Source organism: Myotis davidii, unplaced genomic scaffold, assembly GCF_000327345.1.
Source record: "Myotis davidii unplaced genomic scaffold, ASM32734v1 scaffold204, whole genome shotgun sequence".
Classification (NCBI taxonomy): domain Eukaryota; kingdom Metazoa; phylum Chordata; class Mammalia; order Chiroptera; family Vespertilionidae; genus Myotis; species Myotis davidii.
Window position 1 is genome coordinate 3980882 of NW_006299715.1, and position 22372 is coordinate 4003253.

The following is a 22372-nucleotide window of genomic DNA, read 5'->3' on the forward strand; positions in this document are numbered from 1 at the left end:
GTGACGTATGGGGCTGGAGTTTGCAGGAGATATGGGGGCAGGAAATAGGAATTAAGGAGTTTAGAGATTGAATTAAAAGGCATGGGACTGAAGGAGACCTTCTAGAAAATAGGTGTAAAAAAGACAAGAAGAAATCTGTGCAGAGTTCTGAGGCAAGAGACTGAGAAAGGCCAGCCAGTGCCAGAGGAGGAAAATCGAGAGACTTAAGAGAAAAAAGGTTTCAAGAAGAAACATGAGCTGTATTAAAGAAAAGGATTACAGATTTTACTTCTCTCTCCCTCCCTCCCTTCCTATCTCCCTCTGGCCTTTTAGTTGAGATCCTTCAGGCTACATATTTTCTGGTCCTCTTCATGACACTGAGGATTTTGGGTTTCTTCCCGAGATCCCCCAATGCATGCAAAGGCCTAGCAGACAAAGAGACAATCACATCTGAGTACAAAATGCATCCCTTGCTCTCTGTTATTATATTAATACACTGCTAGTACTTTCCTCCCAACTTTATCCACAGAGAATTGAAAAGGTGTTCCAAGTCAAGGTTTAGCATCACCAAACTGTGCACTCGATCAGCATAAATGTCTCCTTTTAGATGAATCCACTTCAATTATATATTTAATTCAGCCAAGAGCTCCCCAAAGAAGGGTTATTCCATATTCACCAGCAAAAGTATTTCTGATACCCTCAAGGGGGCCATGATTTGCCCAAAATACATGCAATCTTTTTTTATGTTAATGCAGAAAAACTTGAAGGTTATTAAGTCCCTGCTCCTGACAGCCCCTGCAGTTACAAATAAGGCAGTTAATGAGAAGAAAAACTGCCCCTACCACCGTATTCCCAGAGCTCCAGCCATCTTTCTGCAAGAATGCTGTGACAAATGATACTTTTCACCTCCTGACCATGCCCCTCTCCGATTATAGATTTAGATGGATAACATGACTACAAGAGTTAGGCCCGGGAGCACATGATTGCCTCTGGCACCCGCCGTATGCAATTCGGGTGAAATTTTCAAGAGCCAAATGAAATAATTGCAACAGGGTAAGCCTCCGTCTGCAAGTGAATTTATAAAAATTAAAAGGTCTGAGAGGTAATGCTCATGGACCCATTTGTCTCATTTTTCCTCATTAAGATTTAATTGAAATGAACTCTGGGAACTGTAAGAAAAGTTACATTCTTATTTTAGGCTCACAGATAAAAGAAGGTAATTTTTTTAAGCATCTCTGCTTGGGATCAGCTCCATGCACTGTTTCCCCCGCCACTATCGACAATAGTGCAAGCACACCAGTGAAACTCAAAATATAAGAAAGGTCATTTAATGTTACCAGAAACAGAGCTGAGTGTTGACATTTCGGGAGCACGGGTATCTATGTTTGAAGACACCATTACAACGGCTCCTGGGCAAACTCTAAAATGTGAACTGGCCACCTACCATGTAAAACTAATTTAAAGGAACTGGAAAGTCAAAATATTGTCATCTAAAATAATTACCTTCTATAGACAAACTCATTCATTTATCTTCACTTCAATGTATTGTAGGAGAGAGTGCTAATGTGAAACACACTTATGGGTGCATGAGAAGATGAGGGAGGGGAAGAGATCAGTGTCCTTACTTGGGTTTTTCTCGGCTGCTAATGTGTACAAGGCCATTGAACAGCGTGCAAATGATGTGACAGCGTTAGCTCCCAGGGAGTCCAGCTCCAGGCTGCTACCTTTTCCCATCAGCACTGCCAAACGGGGAAAAAACACAACACAAAAAAACCCAAAAAACTGTTCTTGCCAAGATCGCCAAAAACCTCCTCTCTGCTAACCCAGGTGCACACTTCTTAAGAATATTTGACATTGTGGCCCATGACATTCTTTTCATATGGAAATACACTCTCCTTGGGTTTCTCTCTTAACTATCTCTCTATTGCTGATGGCTTCTCTTTGGTCCCCTCTCAGGGTTCTTCATTTATCTCCCCAAATGTTGGTCTTCTCCCTTTATCCTGCCCCGTGTATACTTGCTTCCTTGCTCAAGATCATCCCAGAACAAGCTCATCCATGGTAGTGGTTTAAATAATGTCACCCAAAGAGATCTAAATCCTAACCCTCAGAATCTGTGTATGTAAACTATTTGAAAACAGGGTCTTTGTAGATGTAATTAAGTTAGAGATCTAAAGACAACCCCACACTGAATGGAGGGAGGATCTTAAACCCAATGGCAAATGTTCTTACAAGCAAAGGGGAGGACACAGAGATACACAAGTGGAAAGTAGCCATGTAAAGATGGAGGCAGAGGTGAGTGATGCAGCCACCAGCAAAGGCACACCTGGGACCACCAGATGCTGGAAGAGACAAGAAGAGGCATTCCCTAAAATCTTCTGAGGAGGCACGGCTTGCTGACTCTTTGGTCACAGATATTTGGGCTCCAGAACTTTGAGAGAATAAATTTCTGTTGGTTTAAGCCTTCAAGTTTGCAGTAATTTATTATAGCACCTCTAGGAATCTAATACATTCAACTCATAATGAGACCGTAATGGCCACCTTTAACCTAATGACTCTCAATTTCTTAGCTCCAGCCCAGACTGCTTTTCTGAGTTGCAGATGCTCTGAGCCTCATCACTTGTCTGGGATGTTTTCCAGACACCTTCCTCTCAAGGTACACACCTCCATCACATAGGTTCCTGCCTGCTCCTTGTGGGTTCTGCTGCTGAAGTTAGAGACGGGAGACCTCCATCATTACTCAAGAACCCTGCACCATTTACAGAAGCAGCAGCAAGAACCAAGAGCTAAGATCATGGACTCTGGAGCCCAAATGCTTGGCCTTGAATTCTTGCACTTACTCATTGTTGCAACTCGGGCAACTTTTCTATCTTGTTGCCTCAGTTTCTCACCTGTCATAGATAATAATAGTACTACTCCCCTCCCCACGTGGGCTTTTCTAGGATTAAATTGATAGCAATCTGTAAAGTGCTTACAACACACAGACAATACTATTTGTTTATTTTAAAATAAATACAATTTGAAAAACATCTGGAATCTTCCTGGTTTTTGACCGAAACTGATGGTCAGCAAGGCTGAATCCTCACCCAGGGAGGGGAACATGGACATTGACCAGATGGCTCTGAAGAGTCGCTCTGGGCCCATCTGTTCAGCATGCCAGAAGCCCACATACCATAGTTGAATGTTGGATTCAAATTTAGCCCTGCCTTCCTGCAAGTGGTTGGGTAAAAATTCATCCAAGGCTTCCAACCCCAAATCCATTTCCCACACCTGAAATGCTCTTCCTCTTCCCTCTTCTTCCCCGTCCTCCCCCCTTTCTCCCCGAGTTGCACTGGGCTTTGATGCAGCCTCTTCCTGACACCCTCCCTCACTGACCCTGTGGGCTGAGTGGGATGATCTCTTTATTAATCCGTCTCTTCTATTTGACTGTCAGCTCTTCGAAAGCAGGAATTGTGCTTTATTCCTATCTGGCTTTGGACGCTTGGAACGCTGCCTGTATATAATGGAGATGCAGGGAAGTTTGTGAAATAAATAATCTTTGTTTAGCAGCTTCCTCATTCCCCCAGAGAGTGGATATCAGAGTAGGCCTGAAAAAGGATCTTGGCTTCCAAACGATAGCCCTAAAATCCTGTTTTACCAGTTAGCTGAAAACCAGTAGGGAACCGCCCTAGTCACTCACTATTTAGATTCCTGCAAAGCACAACATCCTACATTCTACTGACTGATTATATGCGAAGTAACTACAAGGAACACAGAAAAGCAGGCCAGGGGCAGTGCTGTGATGCTACCAAGATTTAAGGGCAAGGAGTAGGACTTCCAGAAGATTAAGGACATAGAGCAAGACCCAAACACCTGTGCCTGGAAGCATATGAATGACAGAAGCACAGCATCCTATGCAATTAGGAGGTACCAGCGTCTCAGGCCTTCATGAGTCCTGGAACCAACTTCATTCATTGTGATCCAGGACTGATGCAGGAATTAACATATGTATACCATTCTCTTAGTACGGCTTTTTCTGCATATCACAGAGCCAATGAGAAAACAATTTCTAAGCTCTTTTGAGCTCAGTATTTTTCAAAGCTTTTTTTTTTTTAAGTTTTTTTCTAAATACCCAGTGCATTTTAGGGAGCTCCATGGTTCAGTGTTAATGACAAATCGATGGCAAAGGCAAAGTAGGCGTCTCCACAGGAGAGGACCTGTAACTGTATCAGGTGTCTGCTCCTAACAAGACTACCTCCACTGGTCCTTTGGGCAGTTTTCTGAGGAAAGAATATGGAGACAGGAAGGGACGCCCCTCTTTCCTGTGAGGCTCACATGCATCTATCAGGGAAAACCGTAGGTTTAGCCTTTAAAGTAGAACCAGAGGCCCATCTCCACTGCTAGTACCCTAGCCCAGCCCCATCATCTTTTGTCTGGATTTTTGCAACATCTTCCTGACTGCTCTTCCTGTTTCCACCCTTTCCACCTGCTGACCCTTCTCTAACAGCATCTAGTCTTCCTGCTTAAACTAAGGCGGACCACAGCACTCCTCTGCCAAAGACCTTCAACATCACCCCCAGCCAGAAGCCAGGTTCTCTTAGTGGTCTGCAGTGTCCTTTATGACCTGCCCCAGGGAATGATTAGAAAAGTTACTCCCTCGGGGCCCAGGGTGATTAAGCTCAGACCTGAAGTGGGAATGCAGCAGACTCGCTGACATAGCAGTCCCTCTCTGTAGCAATCACAAAATATTTTGCTGATGGGCAGCAAAAAACCTAATGGCAGAAGGGCTGAAGCCACCTGAAAATTCAAATGATGCATAAGTCAAACCAGATATCTGGGTGAGTCATCTTGTGTGAGTGAGTCATGCTTTTTACACTTTTCAGTGCTTAACCAATCTGCATCCACAGGGCTTTGGTACCAATTGAGACTTTGGGATTTCTCAAACATGTGTCCTTGGGTGTATACTGATGTTAGAGCCACAGGTCTAGCTTCAGTTTCTTCCTTCCCCATGTACTTACCCACATTTGTGATAACTCTCTAGACCTCACTTTCTTCATCTGTCAGATGGGAGCATAATACTTACTTCAATATTTTGATCCTATTTACCTTGAGTTCTGCTGGAATATCATTTTCTGCAGGAAGCCTGCTTGGGCCTCTGACAGAATCAATATCTCCCTCTTCTGCAAGTTCCTTCTCTACTCATAATAAATGATCAATCTGTTAATCATCCCTTCTTATTTGTTTTGCATGTCTGCTTTCTCCTCAAGACTGTGTAGCAAGGTGTATGTCTTATTCATCTTTGTGTTCTCAGCCAGACTGGTAACGTTTGTTGAATGAAAGAGTGAATGAGCTCTCAGGTGCAAATGGAGGGTCCATTTCCCGTATGAAAGTTAGGCGTGGTTGTGTATTTCCAAGAGATTTTCTTTTTGTACACTGATAGACATTATCGGTGTACTGGAAGAAAAGGAACCACTGTAGTGGGAAGAGAGAATGAAGTCAACAATGGAAAACCATTTCATATTAGTAAGATTGGTGAAAATCCCAATGCCAACTGTTGACAAGGAGGGACTGATGGGAATTCCCACGCCCTTAGTTGGAGAGTAAATTGAAATAGCCCCTTTGAAAAAATACAGCTTCAGATGCACATGGCATTTTCTAACAATTCTACTCCTGGGGAAATGCCCTTGAGGAATTGTGCACACATAAACAATGAAACATATGCAACGATATTCATAGTAGCAGTTTGTAATAACAGTGGAATTGGAAACTACCTCAAATGTTCATCAATAGCAAAACAGATGTATAAATTGTAGCCTCTTCTTAGAACGCAACTCCTTACAGCAGTTAAAATTAGTAAATGACATATCCATGCATTTGCATAAATAAATTTCATAATCATATTGCTGAGAAAAAATGTTGCAAAAGGATGGGTATACCATCTATATGAAGTTGAAAAACAGAAAGTAAAGTCATATATTATTTCTGGATATGAACATCCTATATAATGAAAAGCTAATATACAAATTGACTGAACAATGGAAGCAGGGGGAGGACTGCTCAGCCAGAAGCCAGGCTCATGACTGGTGAGCGCAACAGGGGTGGCAGTAGCCTCTCCCACCACCACGGCAGCACTAAGAATATCTGACTGATATTTCCTAAACTGTCAGTCAGACATCCCTGAAGGGCTCCCAGACTGCAAGAGTGTGCAGGCTGGGCTGAGGGGCCCCCCTCGAGTGCACAAATTTCATGCACCAGGCCTCTAGTATATAATAAAGTATCAAATCATGCCAGTAATGGTAGCTATCAAATTCTGCATGGTGGGGGATGGGAACAGTAAAACAGAGTTGAGGAGAGGTCTTCTTATTCAACTATAATGTGGTTATTTCACAAATAAAAGACTGAGGATCGGGGTCAATCCCGGAATATCAATCACTCTCACACATTCACGTAGACAAACACCATGCTGAGTCTCTACACATTCTGGAGAACCATGTCAAAGCAGGAACAAGTCTTTTATAGGCACTAGGGAGGCAAAGAGGGATTTCAGGGGGGAGGGGGCAGATTTAATATCCCCAGTAACCTGAAAACATGGTGTGTTTTTTTATATGTGTATAGGATTTATTAGTGTTTTTTTTTATTTTTAATTTTTTTTCTGTTTTTTTTTTTAATTATTAGTTAAGGTATTACAAATGTGTCCTCATCCCCCCCCCCATACCCTCTCCCTCCCCCCCGCATACTCCTGCTCTCATCCCCCTGTTGTCCATGTCCATTGGTTTGGCTTATATACATAAAAGTCCTTCGGTTGATTCTATGGTGAATTGTGCTGCTATGATCATAGGGGTGCATATATCCTTTCTGACTGGCGTTTCTGGTTTCTTGGGATATATTCCTAGTAGTGGAATCACTGGGTCAAATGGGAGTTCCATTTTTAGTCTTCTGAGGTAGCTCCATACTGTTCTCCACAGTGGCTGCACCAATTGGCATGTTTAATTATATATATTAATATAATTTGATTAATTTTAATTACTTAGATTATAATTGTATTTGAAACTTATAATAAGCTTATTACGTTTGTATCTCAAGCATTAATCCATTTTGTTTTCTTTGTTGATTCAGGTATTACATATGTGTCCTTATCCTCCATTGCTCCCCCACCCCCCTACTCATGCCCTCACCCCGCTGGTGTCTGTGTCCACTGGTTAGGCTTATATGTATGCATATAAGTCCTTTGGTTGATCTCTCCCCTTATCCACACCCTCCCCTACCTTCCCTCTGAGGTTTTGTGGTCTGATCAATGCTTTTCTGTCTCTGGATCTGTTTTCGTTCATCAGTTTATGTTTTTCATTATATTCCACAACATGGTGTTTTTATTATATCTAATTTACAAATGAGGAAACGGAGGCATAGAGAGGTGTTTTATTTTTTAACATTGACCCAGACTGCACAGCTCCTGAACCTGAGGGTGTAGAAAGATTTCCTTTCTAACAACTGCCTTAGGTTAAAGTTCGTTCTTGACAAGTGCCCTGTGCTGATCCTGCCTCAGCTGCTTTTAACAGTAAAGAATCGACATTTATAATGAGGATCTGTCAGGCTCTGTTCTAAATCCTTTGTGTGAATTAGCACATTTAGTTCTCAAGAAAATCTAGGTACCACTATAGGCAACTTCGGATATATCATGGGTTCAATTCTAGACTATTGAAATAAAGAGAGACATACAACATTTTTGGTTCCCCAGAACTATAAAAGTTATGTTTATACTATACTATAGTCTGTTAAGTATTCAATAGTATTTTGTCTTAAAAACGAATGCATATACCTTAATTAAAAATGCTTTATTATTATAAAATGCTAGCCATCATCTGATCCTATTGGAAAAACGGTGCTGATAGACTTGATCAACACAGGGTTGATCACTTGGCAACAGGGTTGCCACAAACCTTTAATTTATGAAAAAACAAACACAAAAAGAAACCAAACTCAATATGCTCAAAGCACAATAAAGCAGAGCACAAGAAAATGAGGTATGCCTGAACTATTCCCATTTTATACCTAAGCAAGCTGAGGCCTGAGAGATTACATGATTTGCCCAAGATCACTCCCCTCCCCCCCCCTTCCTCCAAGCCACCACTCTGACTGGATTATGACAGCATCATAGAAACTGGGATTCAGTCCTCCATGTCTCTCACCCTCCAGTCACATCCAATTAGATGTGTGTTGCTGTTGTTATTATTGTCATTCAATGGCCTGAATGTCTTTGAAATCCACTCTTCCTTTCCATTCCCCTTGGGTGCTGCCTTCTTCAAGGCCTAAGCCACCTCCACTGTGGAAGCCTCCTGACCTCCTTTCTGGACTCCAATCTCTGCGAAGGAGTCTCTCTAGACCACTAGCTCTTCAGTGTGACTACACATTGGAAGGACCTGGGAGCCCAACAATGTACCAATGTCTGGGTGCACCACAGAGATTCTGATCAATTGGTTGGGGATAGTCTAAGGATCAGGAGTTTTAATAGCCCACCCTCCATGATTATAATATTCAGTGGAGTTAAGAGAAGTGCTGTTCTAAAATAAATGAACAAACAAAATTGAAATAGACTCATAGATATAGAGAATAGACTGATGGTTGCCAGTGTGGGGGGAGGGGCTGGGGAACTGGGTGAAAAGGTGAAGGGATTGAGAAGTATAGATTAGCAGTTACAAAATAGTCATGGGGTTGTAAAATACAGCACAGGAAATATAGTCAATAATATTGTAATAACTATGTATAGTGCCAGATGGGTACTGGAAGTATCAGAACACTTTGGAAAGTATATGTCTGCCTAACCCAGTGGTTCTCAACCTTCCTAATGCCTCGACCCTTTAATACAGTTCCTCATGTTGTGGTGAACCCCAACCATAAAATTATTTTCGTTGCTACTTCATAACTGTAATTTTGCTACTGTTATGAATTGTAATGTAAATATCTGATATGCAGGATATATTTTCATTGTTACAAATTAAACATAATTAAAGCATAATGATTAATCACAAAAATAATATGTAATTATATGTATGTTTTCCGATGTTCTTAGGCGATCCCTGTGAAAGGATCGTTCGACCCCCAAAGGGGTCGCGACCCACAGGTTGGCGACCCACAGGTTGAGAACCACTGGTCTAACCACTGTGCTGTATACCTGAAACTAATGCAAAACAATATTGAATGTAAATAGTAATTGAAAAATAAAATTTTAAAAATTACTGTGAAAAAAAGAAATATTGTTCTAAATTCACAAATATTAGTTTATAAGAGGTTGAGGTCCTTCACTATGAAAATAGCTCAGTGATCATGGGCCAGTCCTAATTCCTTAGTATGGCAGATGGAGCTGCCTTGCCAATACTCCAACCTCAATTTCTACATTTTTTAAGATTTTAAATCTTAAAATGTGTAAACACACACACTCACATACTCACATTACATACAGTCTAACTACACCTAAGTATTTTATTCCCTCTGAATACACCATGTTACTTTATGTTTCCTGGTGTCTTAGTCCATGCAGATTGCTGTAATGAAATACCATGGCCTGGGTTGTCTTATAAACAACAGAAATTGATTGCACATGGTTCTGGAGGCTGGAAATCCAAGGTCAGGGTGCCAGCTGGCTCTGTTGAGGGTCCTCTTCTGAATTGCATACTGCTGATTTCTTGCTATGTCCTTACATGATGGAAGGGGCTGGGGACTAGCTGGGGGCTGGGAGTAGGGGGAGGGCGGTTTAAGGCATTGATCTCATTCCTGACAGCTCCACCCTCATGATGTAAGTACCTCCTAAAGGCCCCACCTACTAATACATCACCATTGGGGGTTAGGGTTTCAACATATGAATTCGTTCAGACCACAGCACCAGGTCTTTGCACATTCTGTTCCCTCTGTCTGAAAGAGCAATTCTCTTCTTTCTTGACTCTCAAGTTTCTGTTCATTTTTAAACACCTGCTTAAATGTTCCTCTACCAAGAAAGCTTTCTTTGATCCTCCAGCAGGACGGTTTTCCCTCTGAGTTCACAGACCAGTTGGTACATGGTTTTGTCACAACACTCCTGATTCATAATCAATTGCGTAGATTATGGTCTCCTCCTTTATCAAGAAGTGTGTCTAAAACATGGCTTAGAGGCTCTGTGTCATCTGCCAGAAACCACTACCCTCTTCCTTTCCTCCCTGCCTAAATCTAGTCTCACAGAGCTCTCTATCTCACTCCATTCTTCAGCCTTTGGCCTTCTTTCTCTTCCTGCCATGGAGCCTTTGTCAGGATTGATCTCTGAGTCTACATGTGCTTGGGCTGCTCCGCCCTAATTAAAGCCAACTTATTTTTAAAACTTGGCTCAAGCATCATCTTCTCAGGGATGCCTTCTGATGTTTTCCATAGACTGGTGAGTTTCATTTATTGTACTCATAAAATTATGTTTCTTTCCAAGGTGGGATTTAGCTAGTTAGAAATTATACACACATTTGTGTATGATTATTTGGTAAAGGCCTCTCCACTCATAACCATATGAGCAGCATTGTAACTGTTTCTGCTCATCCTTCTGTTTTAAGGCCTAGCACTGTGCCTGGCACATTGTGGGTATCAGAGTGAGTGAATAGCCAGCACATAGTAAGTGCTCAGAATATACTGTTAAGCTTGGTGAGAGCAAACAGCACATCTTCATTTTTATAACCCCCAGGCTTTGGAACATAGTGTGCACTCAATAAGAGATTTTGTGTATCATCAAAGCTAATGACTATTCCGTTGACTTCATCTAATAGTCAGCGTTTTAAGTATATCGAAAGTATTTTTCTCCATCATAAAACCATGGACAATAAAGACTTTTATTCACACAGTCATTGCCAGAGCTAGAAATTGCCTAACCCCCCTGGGAAATTAATAAGGAAATAATGGCTTTCAGATGGGTGAAAGACCTCTCATAAGAGAAAACCTCAGTGAACATATGTAGTTAAAAGTTGAATCAACTACATGCAAATATCTTTATAGAAAACAAAGTTATAACTTTTATTTAAATGAGGGAGTCTCCTTACCAATTTATAGTTACACTTAATAACATGAGCCTACCATTTTTAAGAAGGGAGAAATAACATAAGAACATTACTTAGACTTGAATTTGGGGAAAGGCAGATTCTAGAGGTTTCTGGGAAACTCTGGGTACAGAAAACCTAAGTTAATCTTTATTGAATAGCTTTTTTTAAAAAAAGTAAGTCTATGTGCTAATATTATCATATCAAGAGATTATTCCAGAGAGTCATATTAAAAGTGTGCAAACACTTCCCTTCCATTAGGAATTTGCAGAATTTTCATAAGCAGACAAACCTCCCTCAGGATTCCAGGCACTGGCTTGTGTATGTGCCTCTGAACATTGGGACGTTTTTGTATTTAAAACCTATATGTCACGTTTCAAGAGGCTCTTTGGGTACATGTTCCAAATTATGAAACACAGTGTTATTAAAAACATTTAAAAACAACCTCTCAGAGATTCTAAAATAGCAGAACAGAAAGACAAGAGGCAGTCACATCACTTTAGATCTGACCTTGGACGCCAAATGGCCCCTCAAGGAGAGACACCCACAGAGTCCCTGAAGTCCCCAAGCCAGAGCAGTTCTTTTGGAGAATTTCCAGACTGTTCCCCTTAGAATCCACAGAAACCCTGACAAGGAGTCCCAATGGGCAGCAAAATAGACCAAATGATGGGATTGCCCAAGAATTAACTCCCAGCCATGGGTGGGCCCAGGCTCTCTTCTCCCCCATCTTTCTCCTTCCTTCCTGGTCTTCGTCCTTAATAATGATCCTCAAGGCTTTAATTGCCAGATATTCAGAAAAGGAAACCCTTGTGTACTGTTGGTGGAGATGTAAACTGTTATAGTCACAATGGAAAACAGTATGGGGCTTCTTCAAAAAATTAAAAATAGAACTACCATATGAATATATCCTAAGGAAACATAAACACTATATGAAAGAAATATCTGCACCCTCATTACTTACAATAGCATAAGACATGGAAACAACCTAAGTGTCTGTGTATGGATAAATGGGTAATATAAATAAATATTCATATCTTTATTAGTAAATAAAAATATTTACTTAGAATATATTATTTATTAATAAATAGCCATAAAAAAGGAGAAAATTTTGCCATTTGAGGACCTTGAGGGCATTGTGCTAAGTAAAATAAGTCAAACAGAAAAAGATAAATACTGTGTGATCTCATTTTTGTGTGGAATATAAGGAAAAAAACAACACACCAAACTCATAGAAAAAGGGAATAGATTCTGGTTACCAGAGGTGGGGGTGGAGAGTGGGGGGAGCTAAATAAAGGTGATCAAAAAATACAAACTAAAAAAATATATAAACTTCCAGTTATAAGATAAATATGTACTAGAAATGTAATGTACAACATGATGACTGTAATTGACACTGCTGGATGATACACAGGGGTGGGCAAAAGTAGGTTTAGAATTGTGAGAACATGAAAGAGTTTATGTTTATTTTTTAAATATATTTTATTGATTTTTTTACAGAGAGGAAGGGAGAGGGATAGAGAGTTAGAAACATCGATGAGAGAGAAACATCAATCAGCTGCCTCCTGCACACTCCCTACTGGGGATGTGCCCGCAACCAAGGTACATGCCCTTGACCAGAATTGAACCTGGGACCCTTGAGTCTGCAGGCTGACACTCTATCCACTGAGCCAAACCGGTTAGGGCTGATAATTTTTATTTTTATTTTATTTTATTTTTTAACATGAAAGTTTATTCCTGTATCATTATTTATTATTGTATTATTTTTTGTATTATAACTTTAAACATACTTTTGCCCACCCCTGTATGTGAAAGGTGTTAAGAGTTCTCATTATAAGGAAAAAAATATATTTTCTTGATTTTGTATCTGTATGAGATGATGGATGTTAACTGAACTTGTTGAGGTAATCATACCAGTATACATGTAAGTGAAATCATTATGCTGTACAACTTAAACTTACATAGTAATATATGTCAACTATAGTTCAATAAAACTAAAAGAATGGTTTTTTTTGAATACAGGGCCATTTAAATATACCATTTACCTAAAATGAATAAAGAAAATTTATCAGGAAGCTCCTTTCCACACGAACACACACAATCCGATCAGGCCCACATGGTTTCAAGGGAACTTAATACTGGTAGTTTTATAAGGGATTCTAAAAAAAACTCAACACATTTAAAAGGCAAATAATTCAGTGCTATTGAAATTATTCTGGCCAAGGAAAAAAAAGAAATGTTTTAAAAATGTTCACGAGGCCAGGATACTAATAAGACACACACTGACAAAGATATCATAAAAAGAGAATTTCAGGATACCCACCAAGCAATTGGGATTTGTCCAGAAATGAAGTGATGGTTGGTTATCAAGAAATCTATCCAGATGAAACTGCCCAGTGTTGTATTCAAGGAATTGGCCTGCGTCCGATCTCAGCTCTGCCACTTACTTACTGGTTGATCTTGTTCAAGTTACTTAACTCTATGAATGTGAGTTTCCTTAAGTTTGGAGTGAAAATACTAATACCATGAGTTCTGGATTGGGCAAGGTCTAAATGAGTTGATGTATGTAAAGAACTTAAACTACTGCATATCACATAAATTACTGCAAATCACTTGAATATCAATTGTACCAAATAAGCATCCATTATTCTTATTAATATGCTTGACCATAATAATAAGAAATGAAAAATAATACCATCTCTTAAACACCAGAAGTACATTGGATAAAATTTAATATTGATTTTTTTACTTTAAATAGCTCTTAATAAAATAAGAATAGATTGATATTACCTTAACATGGGAATATCATAAGCCATCATCCTCTTAATGAAAAATCTAGAAGCATTCCCATTGAAGTCAGGCACAAGATAAGGATATTAATTATCCTCACTATTAATTATTTAGCACTTTTCTGATATTACTAGTCAATATAATTAGCCAAAAGAAGAGAATAAAACATAAAATTGGAAAAGACTTGGTCAATCATCATTATTTGCAAATGATAAAACTTAGCAGGAACACCAAAGAGTAAACTAAAACAAACAAACAAAAAGTCACTTGTTCAAGGTTCTGCAGCTAGTAAGTAACCAAGTCAGGTTCCAAACCTAGTTTGCCTAAATCAGAGCCCATACTTCTAACCACTATGCTACATTTTCCCTTCCTTGAATCCAGAAGGTCTCCTTCACTAAACCATGGCACCTACCTTGGTAAAGAATTACTATATTCTTAAAGCAAAAAGACCATGACCTCTGCCTGTCCCTTCTTATAAGCCAGAGAGAAAGAAATGCATATTACAATAAAAATAAAATACCACTTTTCACCTATAATACTGGAAAATAGAAACATTTGATAACCTTCAGTTGTTGAAAACTGTGGAAAATAATCATTTTATATGTTGCTGGGGAAACTAAAACTTGGTACAACCTCTATATTGAGCAGCTTGGTAATATCTACTAAAATTATGTACATATCTTTTTACCTGACAATTTCATTTCTAGGATTGTCTCCTACGAATTTAGCTTCTTAACTGGTCCTGTGCAAAATCAAATGTGAAAACATATTTATATATCATTGATAATAGTAGAAAAATATTAGAAACAACCTAAAGGTCCATCAAAAAACCACTGGTAAAATGTTACGATCTCTAGAGCAAGATTTCCATGATGGTCTGTGACACTATGAACTGGAAGGGTATCACTCCACCCCTATTTTATTTCACAAAGCTTGGAAAATAGGCAAGAAGAGAAGAGGGACAAATTAGCTGTCTGCGTGGGGAGAGTTCCAGTCTTATGCTATGATTAGCATTGGAAAACTTTGAAGATCAGAAGCAATATGTGTGAAATTCTCATGAGCCCAGAAATATTTACTATCAATTAGGGAATCTCCTAGTTAGAAACCAGAGTAGACCGGGGTATACAGTAGGTGCTCAGTACTTGTTTGTGGATTGAATGGATATGAATGAGTCCTACAAATGACACCAAGACAAAAAGGAAACTAGAACCCAGGCTATGCTACTAATAGGTAGGCAGTCTTGGGTCAATCTCCATCCAGCTATAGGACCTCTTTGTTTCAGTTTCCTCATTTCTGGCCTGGGATTTATTAGCATTTTATTTGTGGCATTTGTTAATATTTCTATTTTGTATTCCTTTTTTTTAGAATGATTAAATAGAAGTCTTTAGAAGCCATTATTAATTTCACTTGTTTTACCAATGAGGAACATTGGTCAAATAAAGTTAATGACATCCCTCCTCTATGCTCAAGACAGGTTGTTTATGAATTGTAAAGAAGAACATTACATCCTTAGAGGGAAGTGCTACAGGTGTTCAGTCTGTGATGTCAAGGATGGTTAACAGCCTTCATATAAGTGCACTCAAGTGTTCCAAGGCAACACTTGAATTTGGGGTTTTACAAATGGTTTGCTCTGTAAAACTTCCCCCTCCTCAAGGAGCACATCTCAGGTTGAGTAGCCTCAAAATGATTGACTCTCTGTTCACTGCATATAGGGAAGAAGATGCAACATACCTGCTTTCAAAACAGCTACACTCCAGTGACCGGCATAAGAAGCAGGGAAGTAGAAGGGTAAAGTACGATTATGCAAGAGAACTCAACTGATGAAAATACTACACGGAAAATAAGACAGGTAATGAGGTATGACAGAAATGACAGGGATTTGGTGAGGTCACTTTACATAGGCAGACTGGGAAAGACCTCTTGCAGTAGGCTATGTATCTTGAGACCTGAATAATAGTGACCAGCCATGCAAAAACCTGGCAGGAATATTTTAGTAATAGAGATGAAGAAGAAGAAGAAGATGATGAAGATGAAGGAGAATGAGAAGAAGACTAGCTCTCTTCCTATTTCAGGATACATCCTTGCCTATGATCTAAAACGAAATTAAATCTGAACACTCTCTCCTTGCCCCCTTATGCATTTCCCTGATACAATTTTTAATTAATTAATTAACTAACTAATTAATTAATTTTACCATTCTAGACTATTAGAAAGGCTATTTCGCAGGAGGATGAACTTTGGGCTCCATCTTGTACTTAACTGCAATCGCTCAGCTTCGTTACCCCTCAGACTGCCAATTGTCCAACCTACCCATCTTCCTTGAATTTCAGTGTCTTGTTAAGTAACAATTTCTTTCTCTTTCTCTGTGTCAGAGACTGGGAAATTACTTTCTTTAATCCAGGCCCCATTTGTAGTTTTTAAGGCTAAGAACTGTAGAAGCATCTGTGGCTGTGATATTGTTTTCAGTTAGAACTGCTCTGTTAAAATACTGTTTTTGCTTATTTATATATATAATTTCTTTTAATGTTCTGATAGCCATTGCCCCTGGCTTGACTTTTAGAAACCACGAAACCACTGTTTTCTAGATGCTGGTATGACTGTATGTTATGGTTATTTCACTTCTTTAAGAGTTAACTGCTTTACTTCCCTTAGCACGTTGTCATACGTACTACTTTTCCATCTTCAGATGCAATTAAAAGTGCCCTTCGGGTGTTCCAAGTCTCAATCCTTCCATGTGTGGAGCGTTCACGTGGCTTGGAAGGCCTTTCTCTGCCTCTGCTGGGATGAAGCCTTTCTTTGAGGAGGAGGCGGAGGGGTAGAGTCAGAATGGGGTTGTTTCAGAGTCTAAATGCCTCACCTTTGAATCGCCCTCTCTCCTGCTTGGGTCCACACCAGGCAACAAGCTCTCACCAACCATGGAGTGTGGAACAGCCTTGGGAACCAGCCAAACCTGAGCTTCACTTAAGGAAGCGTCGGTGGCCCAGACTAGCTTTGTGACCTTAGGCATAGACAGATTTGTATCTGTCAAATGGACATGATAATACCTATCTCATCCTTTTATTGTGAACATATAGAATTTCTTCAATGCCTAGTGGTATTATGATGCTAATTATGATCCTCATGGTCTTTGCACAGACTGGAGCTTATCTCTGAATGAGATTCATGTCATAGTGCCCTATGCCATGGCTCGTCACTCTCCCTGTGACATGTGCTTCTCCAGCCCTTGACTAGTGGCCTTTCACCACGTGAGTTTGAGAACGCTTGAAATGTTCTTCAGTTTCATCAGTAGGATGAGTCCACTGGATGACTTGGATGAACTTGGGTGTCCTGGCAATGGCAAATTGTAGTGTAGTTTTGAAGTTCTTGCTCTCAATTCCTGGACTCATACTAGTAACCAACAGTTTGCAAACCCTCAGTGAACCATGCATGATACCTTGAGGGTCTCTACCATGCAGGCACTGTGAGATGCAAAGGGGATTTGCTGGTGTGGTTCCTGCCACCTTACCCACCCAAACTTCAATGCTTAACTAGGGTTTGTTGCTGATCTGTCTGAATGTGTGAATGGTGGATGGTCTGATCATATCCCAGCCCGTTCGGATGCCCAATAACTACGGTTCATCTCCATCTCTGAACAGGGATTCCTGTTTCCTTCTCAGGCTTAATATTTAGGTGGGAAAGGGGTTTGCATTATAATCTCTTCTTATTCTTAAGACCAAGGAAAATATCCGGGCTGGGAGTCAAAACCTTACAAACATAAAAAACAAACACATCTCGACAGGGTTCCAAATGCTGACTCCAGCCATGCTCATTCTCCTAGAGGCCACTTTATGTCATACTGTTGGGTAGGAAGCATTTTCCAAAGCTAATTGCCCAGTTCTTCAAGGCACCAGACTCTACTTTTTTTGCTATCAGTGAAAGCTACATGCAGGGTCCAATGTTCTTTAAAGTATAACAATAACAACAACAAAATTCTTCCCTCCACTTGGGAAATTAAAGGCACAGGATCAAAAAACATTATTGGGAAAACTAAATGCTTTCAAGCCCAATAGATGATACTGCTTATTTGAAGAATTAGACTTAAAAATAACAACAGAAAGCTTATAGGTAATATTGAAAACACTCAGTGATCATGATTCTACATTTGAAATAACATTTATATTGGGAAAGGATGCCAAATATATGCACATGTCCCAGACTCATTGCAGTTACCCTCCTTGGCAGATATCATTAATCATTGACTTCTCTTTTTTTCTGATCTATCATATGACTTCAGAATCTCAGTGAAGAATTCAAGGCCATGACCAAGGCATAGGAGATGACAAATGAGATGAGACTGACTTGTCTTCCTGGTGTTGTAATTTAGACTTAAACGTGCTCCTCACATGCATTATCACTCTAACCTAGGCTTGTGATGCACTTATCACAATTCACAATGTGCACAATCATTTACACAGGAGAAAACTGGGGCCCCAAGAAAGTAAGGCAATTGGCCAAAATTACATAAGAAGTTGCCGAGGTGAGAGTTGAACGCTGATCTGCTCTCAGATAGCACAGGAGGGGACTAATATTTAGTAAGCTCCTTCTGCATGCCAGGTTCTTATAAATTTTAACTCCTCTGGTCTTATAAATTGTGTCAACCTGTGGAACATTAATTTTCCCAATTTTCAGATAAGCAAAGGGGCGTTGAGAGAAAGGAACTCACTCAATGCCCCTATAGGCTGTAACGGGGTTTGGGTTTGAACCCACATTTCTCTGAATCTACAGTACCTTATTTTCCTTAACATCTGGCCTCACAGCTCAGTCTTCTGCTTGCAGATAATACCACCTGGAGCAGGACATGGCAAAGGTGCTTAGAGGAATGGGATTAATGGCAGCAGCAAGCTGAACATTGCTGCAGTGCTCAACATTTAGAGGAAAGATTAAGTAAACACAGTCCCAGAACCCCACCAGAATGTTTTGCAGCTATTATAAATGGTTAATAGGATGACCATGTAGAAGCATGCAAAAGTATTTATCCAATAATGTTAAAAAATGCATATGTACTGATTACATTTATGCAAATACTATGCATATGCATGAATAAAGAGTAAGGGGAAACACACACAGGTGTCTTTTGCTGGGATAGAGGATAAGATATTTTAAAGTTGCATTAAGCATAATGCATAAAACAGTTTGTCTATCCCAACAACAAAAAAATTTGGCCAAAGGAAATAGACAAAAACAATTACCCATTAAGAAATTTATAGTTTTATTGCATTTTGTTTTGGTTTTATTCAAAATATGGTCTTCCATTTACCAAACTCCATCCACCAGCCATCCGTTCAGGTGCTGTTTACTGGTGCTTATTGTGATATAGACCTGTGAGGCTCTAGAAATATACGGTAATTGATCTGTCTTCAGGCTTCTCTGAGTCAAATACAGGAGACAGACAATTATAATACAGGATCTACCAAGAGCTAAGCATAGAACCAGGAACACCGAGGGTGGGAAGAGATCAACCAGAGAACTTGTATGCATATATGCATAACCCATGGACACAGACAATAGGGTAGTGAAGACTTGGGGCAGGGGGCAGGGGTGGGATAGAAGGGGTCAATAGGGGGAAAAGGGAAGCATATGTAATATTTTCAACACTAAAGCTTTTTTTAAAAAAGAAAGAAGTGAGGACAGAAAGGCAAACAGGTGTGGAACCAGGGTGCAAGGGCTGGGGAAGTAGTGTTATGTGGGCCCAGGAAGAGAGAAGAGAGCCAGATGTCATGTTGCTTTAGTGGTTCCAGTATAAAGAACAATGCAAGGTACATAGCAGATGCTCAGTAAAATAGGACAACAAACACTAACTGGGCACTTTATGTCCCTAGACTCTGTGCTAAGTCCTTTACATGAATCGTCTCACTTCATCCTCATGCTAAGCCCTACGAGGTGCAGATGTAACTTTTGGCAAAGTAGATTAAGGACACAATGGTAGATGCCGACTCTCCCATCAAGGCAAGAAAGACACGATCCAATTCCTATCAACATCTCCATCCTACATTCTTACTAGAAAGGCAGCAGAGTTTTGCTATGAAGCACCTAGATTCTAGACCAGACTGCCCAAGTTCAAGTCTCGGTTCTGCCACTTGGTGATTGATGTAAAGCTGGGCAACTGACTTCAATTACTCCCTGGCTCTGAACCTGGCTCTCTTACGGGGACAGTGCTAGTGCACGGGGGCCATTGTGAAGACTAGTTAAGTTAGGACATGTATCTCCATCACAGCACAGCATGCAGCAAGCTCTGCATTAAATGGTGGTCTTTGAAACGCTTCTGTATATTGCCCTACCCATCAAGAGTTTCCTTGTATCATTGTCAGGAGAAGGGCTGGTGCCCTTCTTACCCCTCTGCAGGTATCGTCTCCTCAGCCTTCCTAAGCTAGAATCAGAGAACTGCAGGACCTGGGCACCAGCCGGGCTTTATTGACCCCAGGGCAAAGGTCACCATTTCACTGATGACAGTAAGAGAAGCTGGAGGGAGAGAGAAAATTTAGCATGCATTCATCTGTGTTAAATGCAGCTAAGAGATATAATAAAGAATCAAGAATCTAAGATCTCACCAGAGGGTTAGCGACCAAGTCTAGGATAGACGCCAAAGTCCCAGATTCCTCTGTGGGGTCAGCTAAGGACACACCATGTGGAACTTCTTTATCTGCCTGAGGAAAGGCATCTTCAGATGGTTGAAACCTAACCTCTCAGGGTCCCCGACAAGATGACGTGCCCAGCAGTGCCGAGCAGCCCTCTGAATGACTGTAGAGAGAACAGCGCCACAGACCCCCACTTGCCAGGCCTTGCTACCCACTCCACTGTGCCAGCTTCCCCACGGGGGGCCAGTTCTGAATGCAGAGCCTGAAGCTTTGAGAGGACATAGCCCCAGCTAACCTGGCTGGGAGCACTCACCTGTTGACCCATCCCACTTGGGCAGATTCTGGTTTCCCTCTGAGAACAACCTGGTTTGAATCTGTCAGAACAGCTAGGGCAGTGGTCGGCAAACATTAGTCAACAGAGCCAAATATCAACAGTACAACGATTGAAATTTCTTTTGAGAGCCAAATTTTTTAAACTTAAACTATTTAGGTAGGTACATTGTTATTAACTTAATTAGGGTACTCCTAAGGCTTAGGAAGAGCCACACTCAAGGGGCCCAAGAGCCGCATGTGGCTCACGAGCCGCAGTTTGCCGACCACGGAGCTAGGGTATTGAAGTGAGGTGGGATCGGGGGAGGGGTGGCACAAAGCTGACTGGCTCTTGCCATGCTTGGATTTGGCTCTGGGACATCTAGGCTTGATACTAAGGATGTCCTCTCCCTTTACCCAGGAGGAGGACCCTGCCATCCTCATATTTAACCAGAGGCTCCTAGCCCAGTAACCTGGTCAGCCAGTTGCTCCAAGACCTGACTCCCAACTAACTCTCTCCTGCCTGTCTTGGCTTCTCATGGCCCAGCATCATCAAACTGCTTGGAATTCCACCCCTGAGTCCATACTTCTTCTTTTCCTTCAGATGGAAATGCCCTCCCTACCCTTTCCTCTGCTTTCCCTTTATTCACTCTTTTACACTCAATTCAGGCATCATCTCCTTCAGGAGGCCTTCTCTGATTCTTCTGAGATGTCTTTGTTTTGTACTCCCATAACTCCATCTGGAAACTTCTATCATGGTATTTACCATGTTGTACATAATGTTCTCTGTTTATGGGCCTGACCCTCATGGGAGTGAGTTTCCTGGTGGCCGGGGCCATGGCCTTTGAGTCTTCAGCATCTAACAAGCACCTGGCACATGGCAATGAGTGCATGACTTGAAAGCATTTGTCCAAATCACTCTTAATTGAAAGAAGAGAAAGTCTGGGCAAAGCATGCCAGCATTTCAACACACACAAAAATGATCATGAATACAAAACAAAATTCCCCAACCTGTGGAGCACTTAAGGATAAAGAAATGAAAGCATAAGATTTAGGATGCAATGGGTGCCCTGGAGAAGTGAACACTACACACGATAATAAAGGAACTCAGCAAACCAGAGGCAAAGGACTGTGGACCATGGCCACCACCTTCTGATTGACTCTGAAGGACAATGTTTGCTTTATGAAGGAAACCAAATCCTTTGCCTACCATGTGACAAGTGCAATTCCACTAAAAACTGGTGTGGCAAATGCTACCCTGTTCGACCAAATATGGAGGCTGGAAGTATTATGTAGGTAGTGAATGTTTCCCTAACACTTAATTTTTAAAAATAAAAACTGACTTTATATCTAAACCAGAAAAATCTGTCACTATGTCACACAGAAGCTCCCTGGGAAGACTTCGAAATGCATCTCTATGTTACAGCGCTGGTTGGAATTTCTTCAGGGGCTCTCTCTGGAGGGCACACCAAGTCTCTTCAGGATGACCGGCTCCTGGGTGGAGAGGCAGAAGCCGTGAACTCCACAAGAGCACATTAGAAACTTGAGACAACCAAAAGGGACATACGACCAAAGCATCTGATGACAAACATTGCTTGCCTTTGAATAATTCATTCCGAGAGTTATACAAATGTACAGAGGAAGCTCAATCCTGACAAAGGCTAG

The 22372-nt window shown here is 40.7% G+C and overlaps 1 protein-coding gene across 8 annotated transcripts in view; it reads right to left on the reverse strand.

Moving 5' to 3' along the window:
• Positions 1-22372, reverse strand: part of LDB2 (LIM domain binding 2) — a 331993-nt gene that overhangs the window by 36581 nt on the left and 273040 nt on the right. The gene's annotated exons all lie outside the window — the stretch shown is intronic.